Here is an 8,026-nt window from a genome sequence, read left to right on the forward strand (position 1 = left end):
CTGGAATATTGGGGTGATGCTGAAACAGGGCAGAGTAGAGGTGGCATTGGGGGCTGGCATGAACCATCTCTCTTCTTTTCCCCTTCCAAGAACTGAGGGGACACTAACCCTTACCCAGCGAGGTCACATTCTCATAGTTCTCCTGCATAACATCCCTGTAGAGGGATCTCTGAGTGGGGTCCAGCAGAGCCCCCTCTTCCCTGGTGAAATACACAGCCACCTCCTCGAAGGTCACCGGCCCCTGAAAGAGCGAGAGTCCAACACTCAGTACCTGCTGCCCCACTCACAGCCCCCCTGTACATGTGGGACAGGAGCCAAACAGAAACTCTGGGTGGATTGCAGTCAGAGTCCCACTCCCACCCTGCTCAGCGCATCCAGGAAACACCAGGGGGAGGGGACGAAGAGAGAGCCCCTCCTCTCTCCCAGCAGAGCCATCACACACCTACTAGCCATCAACTGATTCAGGAGATGGAGCCCCTAGCAGGGTCCAGGGACAGCTCCCTGGTAGGAAGCCCAACACCCTCCCCATTCTGAAGAGCTGGATGTGAAGGGAGGGGAATCTCCCCTAAGCCTCACTGGTGGATGCCCCCTTCATATCTCTCAGCAGCCGCTGGTTACTCAGGTCGGGCTCCAGCACTGGGAGTCTGGTCAGTTTTCCCAGCTCCATGGAGCTGGGTTATTTTCTGCTCCACAAACTAGAGCATTTCCACCGCCGAACCTCATGGGTCTGTTCCAAGAATCTAGGCCACTTATTAAATAACTCCCAGCAGGTTTAGCACACCCCTGTCCTCCTCCCTTTCTCCACCCTGTGCATTTCCTGCAAACCAGACTGTGCAAACCTTCCCATCTCCAGTGTATTTGCTGTCCCTCTCCCTCCTGGAGGAACCCACCAGCAACCCCCTGATAATACCTACCTGAACTGGCTCCTCTGCAGCCATTTCTCTCCCCTGTCCAACGAGAGGACGGGATGAACTGGAGCGAAACATGGACATTATTCCGCAGCCTGGCAGGGTGAGAAGGGCAGTTGTGAAGGTTTCAGAACAGGCTTTAGTTCATTTCACAGCATGATTCCCCCAGGCCCTTTCCCTGCAGACAGACACCCTAGAGTCTGCCATGCTGAGAAAGGCTTGATCTCTGTGTACAGTGTAGACCTGGCCCCTCCTGACAGGCTAAGCCCACAGAGACACGTTTAACCTCCCTTCTCCCTCCCCCTATCCCATAGCAAAGTCTCTGAACACAAGGCTAGAAAAAAGCAGAACCAAAGGAGTCACTGTGGGGGATTCCCTCAGACACTGACCCCACGGCAGCAACACCCCAGCAGGGGGAATATGGAATCAGGAACTGGATTTTCCTCTGTTTGATTCTCATCTTTTCTACAAGAAAGTGACTCTATCCAGGGTGCAGCAGTACATCTTTCTGGGGAGATTAGAGATCTGGATATCTCGCTCCAAACTCTTCTCTCCCACTGCGCCTTTCGATCTCTCTTTCCCCTTTTCCCATTCCCTCTCCATACCCATCTGGTAGGAAAGTCCCATTCCTGGGTAGTTTGCTCCCCCATGGCTGGATTTGCTCCTGAAATTGCTAATGGGATGAGAAATGAGGGGGGGTCTGTTTGTGTAGGGTCATTTTAAGGCCAGACCCCAGCATTTTCCCTTCGTTCCTTTCAGTTACTTGGAATGTCTGGCTCAGAATTTAGTATTAATAAGGCCCAGGGCTGCCCTACGGGGCTAGGACCAGCTGGAGAAAGTCATCCCCTGGGCCGAGCAGAGAGGCAGCTTTAATTAAGGTCACTTCCCAGCACAGAACCCCACTGGAGGAGCAGCAGCTGCCAAGCCTCGTCTCCCAGATCACAATGGAGGCTGCAGCATCTGACCCAGGAAGCTGAACCCCAATATCCTGAGTAGAGAGGGACAGAGCATTTGAGCAGCTTCCCTCCTTTAGCTCTCCGGGGAGAGCAGCTAATGAGAGCCCCTTCTCACAGGGAGAATTGCTGATCTCATTTGCCCCACTGTCCATCCAGAGTCACTCCTTGTCTTTCCACACAGTGACTCTGGATTAGCATTTGTCTCAATGAAACCAGATTTCACAAATGAGTCCAGAATGCTGCGCTACAGACCATCATGTGGCAGTGCTGACCCCCTTCCCACCTCCCTCACCGCCCACATCGAGAACAAGGACTGGTGGCACAAATTTTCCAAACCGGAACCAAAAGTTCCTGCAGTTTTCAAAAGAGGAGAAAAGCAAAATCTGTGATTTCACACTCAGTGTTTGATAAGTGGATAGAAAGTTATCACAGTGACATGGCACGTGACTTGGGAATATCGGGTAGTGCTTGGAGCCAGGACTTTGGCACAAGTTGATCAGAGAGAAGGATCATGATTAGTTGAAGTTCGCACAGCCAGGAGCCCACCAGATATTCCCTGGCACACAGCCCCCAGAGTCCCTGGCCAGGAACCCCAGATACCCCTCAAAGCCCCACCAGCCAGGGAATCCCCATCAGACCATGACTGTCAGGTTGGGAATCCCAAAGGGTTCCCCCCACCAAAAGCCCCCATCAGCCAGGGACATCCCCAAGGGAACCCCCCACTGGGAATTCAGTCCCTCACTGCCTGCCTAGGACTCCCCTCCAGCAGGATCTTCCCTGCCATTTGTCTGGGACCCCTTTCTCTATCTAACAGGACCCCCTGATGCTTTTCAGTGGGACCCCTCACTCTGCTTCCCTGGCATCCCCTGACCTAGTGCCAGGGATCCTCTCCCCCAGCTCTGTGCACTGGGCATGGCAACAAAACCAGCAACCAGCCGGGGAAGCCCAGTCAGAGCCCCTGGCACAGCACCAGTCTCCCTCTAACCCCGTGTCCCGCCTCCCCAATAGACACCCACCCCCACTGTTCTGCAGCCACCAGGCCCCCAGCGGTACCCACCTCCAGGACCCATAGCCTCAGGGATGGGCACATCACAACCACCACCCCCCAAAACCCCAAACCTCCACAACCCACCAACCTGACTAGGGTACCCCCTGTCCAGCCATCCAAACACCTCCCCCTACCACAATGTCCCTTCAGCTGCAATCTCCCCACACAGACACCCTCCCCGCCCCTGCAACACTGTTACCTCACAGTGCCTGAGAGGTGGATAGGAAGTTATCACCGCCCCCTGCTGGCCAGTCACACAGGCAGAGGGAGCCCTGGGTGATGTCTCTTGAACAGGAGAATGGAAGGCCTGGAGGGTAAGAAATGTCCATGCCCTGTCACTAGCAAATAATGGCCACCATGGATCCACCCCAGAGGTGGCTGCATCTTACACTGTGGGAATCAACCCCTCCCAGAGACCATTTGCCATGAGGTTTGGGATACTTCTGGACCTATGCTGCGCTCACAGCAACCTCCTTATCCCAGGCGAACTGGAGAAAAGGGTCCAGCCAACTCTCCCGTTACCAGGTGGGAACCACTGATCCCCAAACGGGGAGGCCTCTGGCTTTGATGGGTATTAAATATGTGGCTGGTCTCTTTCATCAGCAAACATTTTAACAGAGATAAGGAGGAGAAGAAATGATTTTCAAAGGAGAGGGGAAAGACCATCACTGGGAAATTTAACCCCCTGCAACCTCCAGGATGGAGACGGACTCAGGGAAACAGGCTCCCTCCAAAGAAGGAGAAGTTGCTGGGATGAAACATGGGGAACAGCCCCAACATGAAAGGATTTTTAATTGACATTTGATAACAACACAGAAATGAAAGAGAAAGGCTGGAAATCAGAGGGATTTTATATCAGTTGTTGATAGGAGGTAAAATCTGAGTGTTTCACATCAATATTTGATACATGAATAAAGAGGAAATGAGCACCATTTGCAAACATTTTATATGCATGTTCAAGAATCGGAGAAAAGGTGTAAATCTGAGATTTTCTTTTTATGTTATAATTAGAGAGGCAGCAAAATCTCAGGGCATATTCAATTAGAAATAGACAACTAGAGAGAAATGGGACAAATGTTCAGGTTATTTTATATGAATCTTTGAGATTTTCAAAGAAAATGTGTCACAAACTGATTATTGTACATTTACTATACTATACTACACATTTACTGCTTCTCTCCCTTCAAGCAGAACCCACCACCAGCTCCCTGAGAATCCCTTACCTGAGCCAGCTCCATTGCAGCCATTGCCTTCCCCCTGGGAGGATGGGATGATCTGGAGCAAAACGTGGACGTTATTCTGTAGCCTGCCAGGGCGAGAAGGGCAATGTGAGAGCATTCACACAGGGTTTCTGTCCTTTCCACATGTCGATTCCCCCCCAGGATTTTCCCCTGCTAATGGACAATCTAGGTTCTGCCACACTATGAAGCACACAGTGACTTTATCCCAGTACAGATCTAGCCCCCTCCTACCAGAGTGTAACCCTCTGACACATGGGGAAACCCTCACAGCAGCAGAGTCTCTCTGTTACACTTATCAAGTTTGCGGGCGATACCAAGCTGGGAGGGGTTGCAAGGACTTTGGAGAATAGAACTGAAATTCAAAAACATCTGGACAAACTGGAGAAATGGTCTGAAGTAAATAGGATGAAATTCAATAAAGACAAATCCAAAGTACTCCCCTTAGGAAGGAACCATCAGTTGCACACATACAAGACAGGAAATGACTGCCCAGGAAGGAGCACTGCGGAGATGGATCTGGGAGTCACAGTGGATCACAAGTTAAATATGAGTCAACAACGTTACACTATTGCAAAGAAAGGAAGTATAATTCTGGGATGTATTAGCAGCAGTATTGTAAGCAAGACACGAGAAGTAATTCTTCCACTCTACTCCAGACTGGTTAGGCCTCAACTGGACTAGTGTGTCCAGTTCTGGGGGCTACATTTCAGGAAAGATGTGGAAAAATTGGAGAAAGTCCAGAGAAGAGCAACAAAAATGATTAAATGTCTAGAGAACACGGCCTATGAGGGAAGACTGAAAAAACTGCGTTTGTTTAGTCTGGAGAAGAGAAGACTGAGAGGGGACATGATCAGCTTTCAAGTACATAAACGGTCGTTTCAAGGAGGAGGGAGAAAAATTGTTCTTCTTAACCTCTGCAGACAGGACAAAAAGCAATGGGCTTAAATTGCAGCAAGGGAGGTTTAGGTTGGACATTAGGAAAAACTCCCTAACTTGCAGGGCGGTTAAGCACTGGAATAAATTGCTTAGGGAGGTTGTGAAATCTCCATCATTGGGGATTCAGAAAGAAAAAGGCTGAGAACCCCTGGAGTAAGGGACCATCTGTCACGAAGCTGAGCTCACCTGCGTGGCGAGATATATGGGATCACCCAGGAGGACTGTCTAGGATTCCATGTTAATGCTGTTACAGAGCCTGAAGCGTTTACGCTGAATATTCGGTTGCTATAATCTCCATAATGACCTCACACCCAATTTGGGGTTTGTGCCCTGTTTCTTACCAGTCTGCCTGAGGCTGGTGCTCATGCTCTCGAGTCACTGGAGACAGCGTTACAGAGAGAGGGGCTGTGACTTCCCCATGGTCACTAAACAGGACAGTGACAGAGCCAGGAACAGACCCTGTTAACTCCAGAGCCCTGTCACCCGCAGCTTGGAAAGGTCCCCAGAGCACACTGTATTAGGCTGCAGGAAGAGGTGTGCAGGGACTGCAGCTGAGCTGCCCTGCCAAGACAGCCTGTGCATCCATGAACAAACCACTTCGCTGGGGGGGTGTCCCCTGGGTCAGGAGAAGTCAGTGTCCAGCCTTGTGCGGCTGTGCTCCTGGCTCATACCTCCAGCACTACTGCTGCCCCTCCCTTACCAGCTGCACTGGTCAGCCAGTCCCCGGCCTCTGTGAGGTGGCTGCTCCTCCCCCACTCCCACCAGCTCAAACCTTCAAACTGGGACATGGTGCACTAGTACCAATCACAGTGGACTAGTGTAAATTCTGTCTGTACTAAGGGTTTGCACAAGTGTCTAAAACATCAGTGTGGCAGAGACCTTCAGAAACAGCAGTACGGTGGCACTAGAACCTATTTCTAGCTTGATCACAGACAGCTTGGGTGACCTTGGACATGTCAATGTTTCTCCTCTCAACTTTAGTCTCTTTACCCAGTTGCCCACTCACTGGGGTCTCCTCTCCCTCCAGAGCTGCTCACCACTAAAATCTGAGTGGGTGTCTCCAGAGCTAAGGTAGTTCAGCTCTGGAATAGTCTTACAAGGGGGGCTGTGGAGTCTCTTTCCCTGGAAGTTTTTAAGAACAAGTAGGACAAACTTCTGTCAGATATAATCTACATATACTTGGTTTGCCTCAGCAGAGAGAGCTGGACTTGATGACATCTTGAGGTCCTGTCCAGCACTACATTTCTAGGATGCTATGCAATATATATACATATAAAAACACAACATACAGAATAAAACCCACCACCACATAACGTCAGGCAATTTGTGTGTGTGTGTGGGGGGGAACAGCCTACACTCCACAGCATAAAATGACAATACAAAGGAAAAGAAAGCAACACGATGCAAACGATGACATCCTAGGACAAAAGAACACAATGGAATATAGCTGAACTCAAACCAACACAGCACAGGCACCAAACAAGCTGAGGCAAAACAATGCACCATAAAACCGCTACACAACATGGTGCGATCACAGTTCCAAATGGCCATGCAATGCCATGCAAAACAGCTCAGCGTAGAACAGGACACAGCACAAAAGAGAATTATTTCAATGTAGGCCTGGAAGGCCTCCTGTGCTGAGGCAGGCCAAATATCCCTAGACATTCCCAGACTGGTGAATCTCTAACCTGGTCTTAAAAACCTCCAATGAAGGAAATTCCACAGCCTCCCTTGTAAGGCAACGCAAGGCAAACACAGATCAAAACAATGCTGTACACACACATGCTGGACTTTTGGTTAAGGGAAGTGGTAAGAATTGAAACCATTTGGATTCAGTTCCCAGTTTTGCCTCAAATTCTCCATGCAAACTTGTTAGACACCAGCGGCTGGTCCATGCCAGCTAACTTGGGCTCACATAGCTCAGGCTGTGGGGCTGTTTAATTGTGGTGTCCATGTTCCGGCTGGGGCTGCAGCCCAAGGTCTGGCTCCCTTCCACCTTGCAGGGTCCTACAGCCTGGCTCCAGCCTGAGCCCAGACATCTACACTGCAATTAAACAGCCCCTTCGCCTGAGCCCTGTAAGCCTGAGTCACCTGGCATGGGCCAGCTGGGGGGTTTTAACAGCAGGGTAGAGATACCCTTGCTGTCTTTTCAGCACCAGTCATAATGGGAACCCTGATCTTGGTGTCTGTGTAGGAGCCCTGCACAACAGGGGGCCTGACCTCACTCGGGGACTCTGCAACTCCCAGCATCACAGGATCCCTGATTTTGTTTAGGGCCCCTGCAGCATCTGCCAAAATGTGGAGGCACGATCTGTCAGGGTCTGTGCAGTGCCCAGTACAGTGGTAGGGCGTGATCTGGGTCAGGGTCAGTGTAGTGCCAGGTCCAATGGGGACACAGATCTCAGTCGAGGTCTCTGAAGTGCCCAGCACAAAGGAGGCAGAAATCTGGGCCAGTTGTGCGCTGCCCAGCACAAGGGGGGGGGCAGTGATCTCCGTCCAGGTCTCAGTTTTACCTGGCACAATGGGGGGCCTGATGTCTGTGGGGTCTCTGCAGTGCCCAGCACAACAGAGGCGCAGATCTCACTTGGGGTCTCCACAGCACCTGTCACAACAGTGGGGTCTGACCTCTGTTGGGGTCTCTGCAGCACCTGGCAGAACAGGGCCCAGATCTCACGTGGGGTCTCTGCAGCTCCAGGAACAAGATCCCTGATTTTGTTTGCTGTCTCTGCAGCGCCTGGCACAATGGGAGCCTGATTTCACATGGTGTTGATGCAGGGCCTGGCACAACAGGGGCCCGGAGTTCAGTTAGGGTCACTGTAGCACCCAGCACAACAAAGTCCCTGCTCTCTGTAGGGGTCTGTGCAGTTCCTGGCACCACCAGGCCCCAAACTTGGTCAAGGTTTGTGCAGGACACGGCACTGGGGGACCTGATCTCAG

At 51.2% G+C, this 8,026-nt stretch overlaps 1 long non-coding RNA gene across 6 annotated transcripts; it reads right to left on the reverse strand.

Annotated features, from left to right (window-relative positions):
• Positions 1 to 200: 200 nt before the first annotated feature.
• On the reverse strand, positions 201 to 8,026 carry LOC115644038. Of its 6 annotated transcripts, none has more exons than XR_003998423.1 (5): positions 8,017 to 8,026; positions 7,603 to 7,691; positions 4,136 to 4,218; positions 915 to 1,003; positions 201 to 241 (listed from the first exon to the last, which is right to left on the reverse strand). It is a non-coding gene; the product is annotated as an uncharacterized LOC115644038 (long non-coding RNA). The 6 variants fall into 6 exon arrangements; XR_003998424.1 differs by lacking the exon at positions 8,017 to 8,026 and adding an exon at positions 3,112 to 3,219 and having other exon boundaries at positions 7,603 to 7,757; XR_003998427.1 differs by lacking the exons at positions 7,603 to 7,691; positions 8,017 to 8,026 and adding an exon at positions 7,764 to 7,882.

Source organism: Gopherus evgoodei, unplaced genomic scaffold, assembly GCF_007399415.2.
Source record: "Gopherus evgoodei ecotype Sinaloan lineage unplaced genomic scaffold, rGopEvg1_v1.p scaffold_85_arrow_ctg1, whole genome shotgun sequence".
NCBI lineage: Eukaryota > Metazoa > Chordata > Testudines > Testudinidae > Gopherus > Gopherus evgoodei.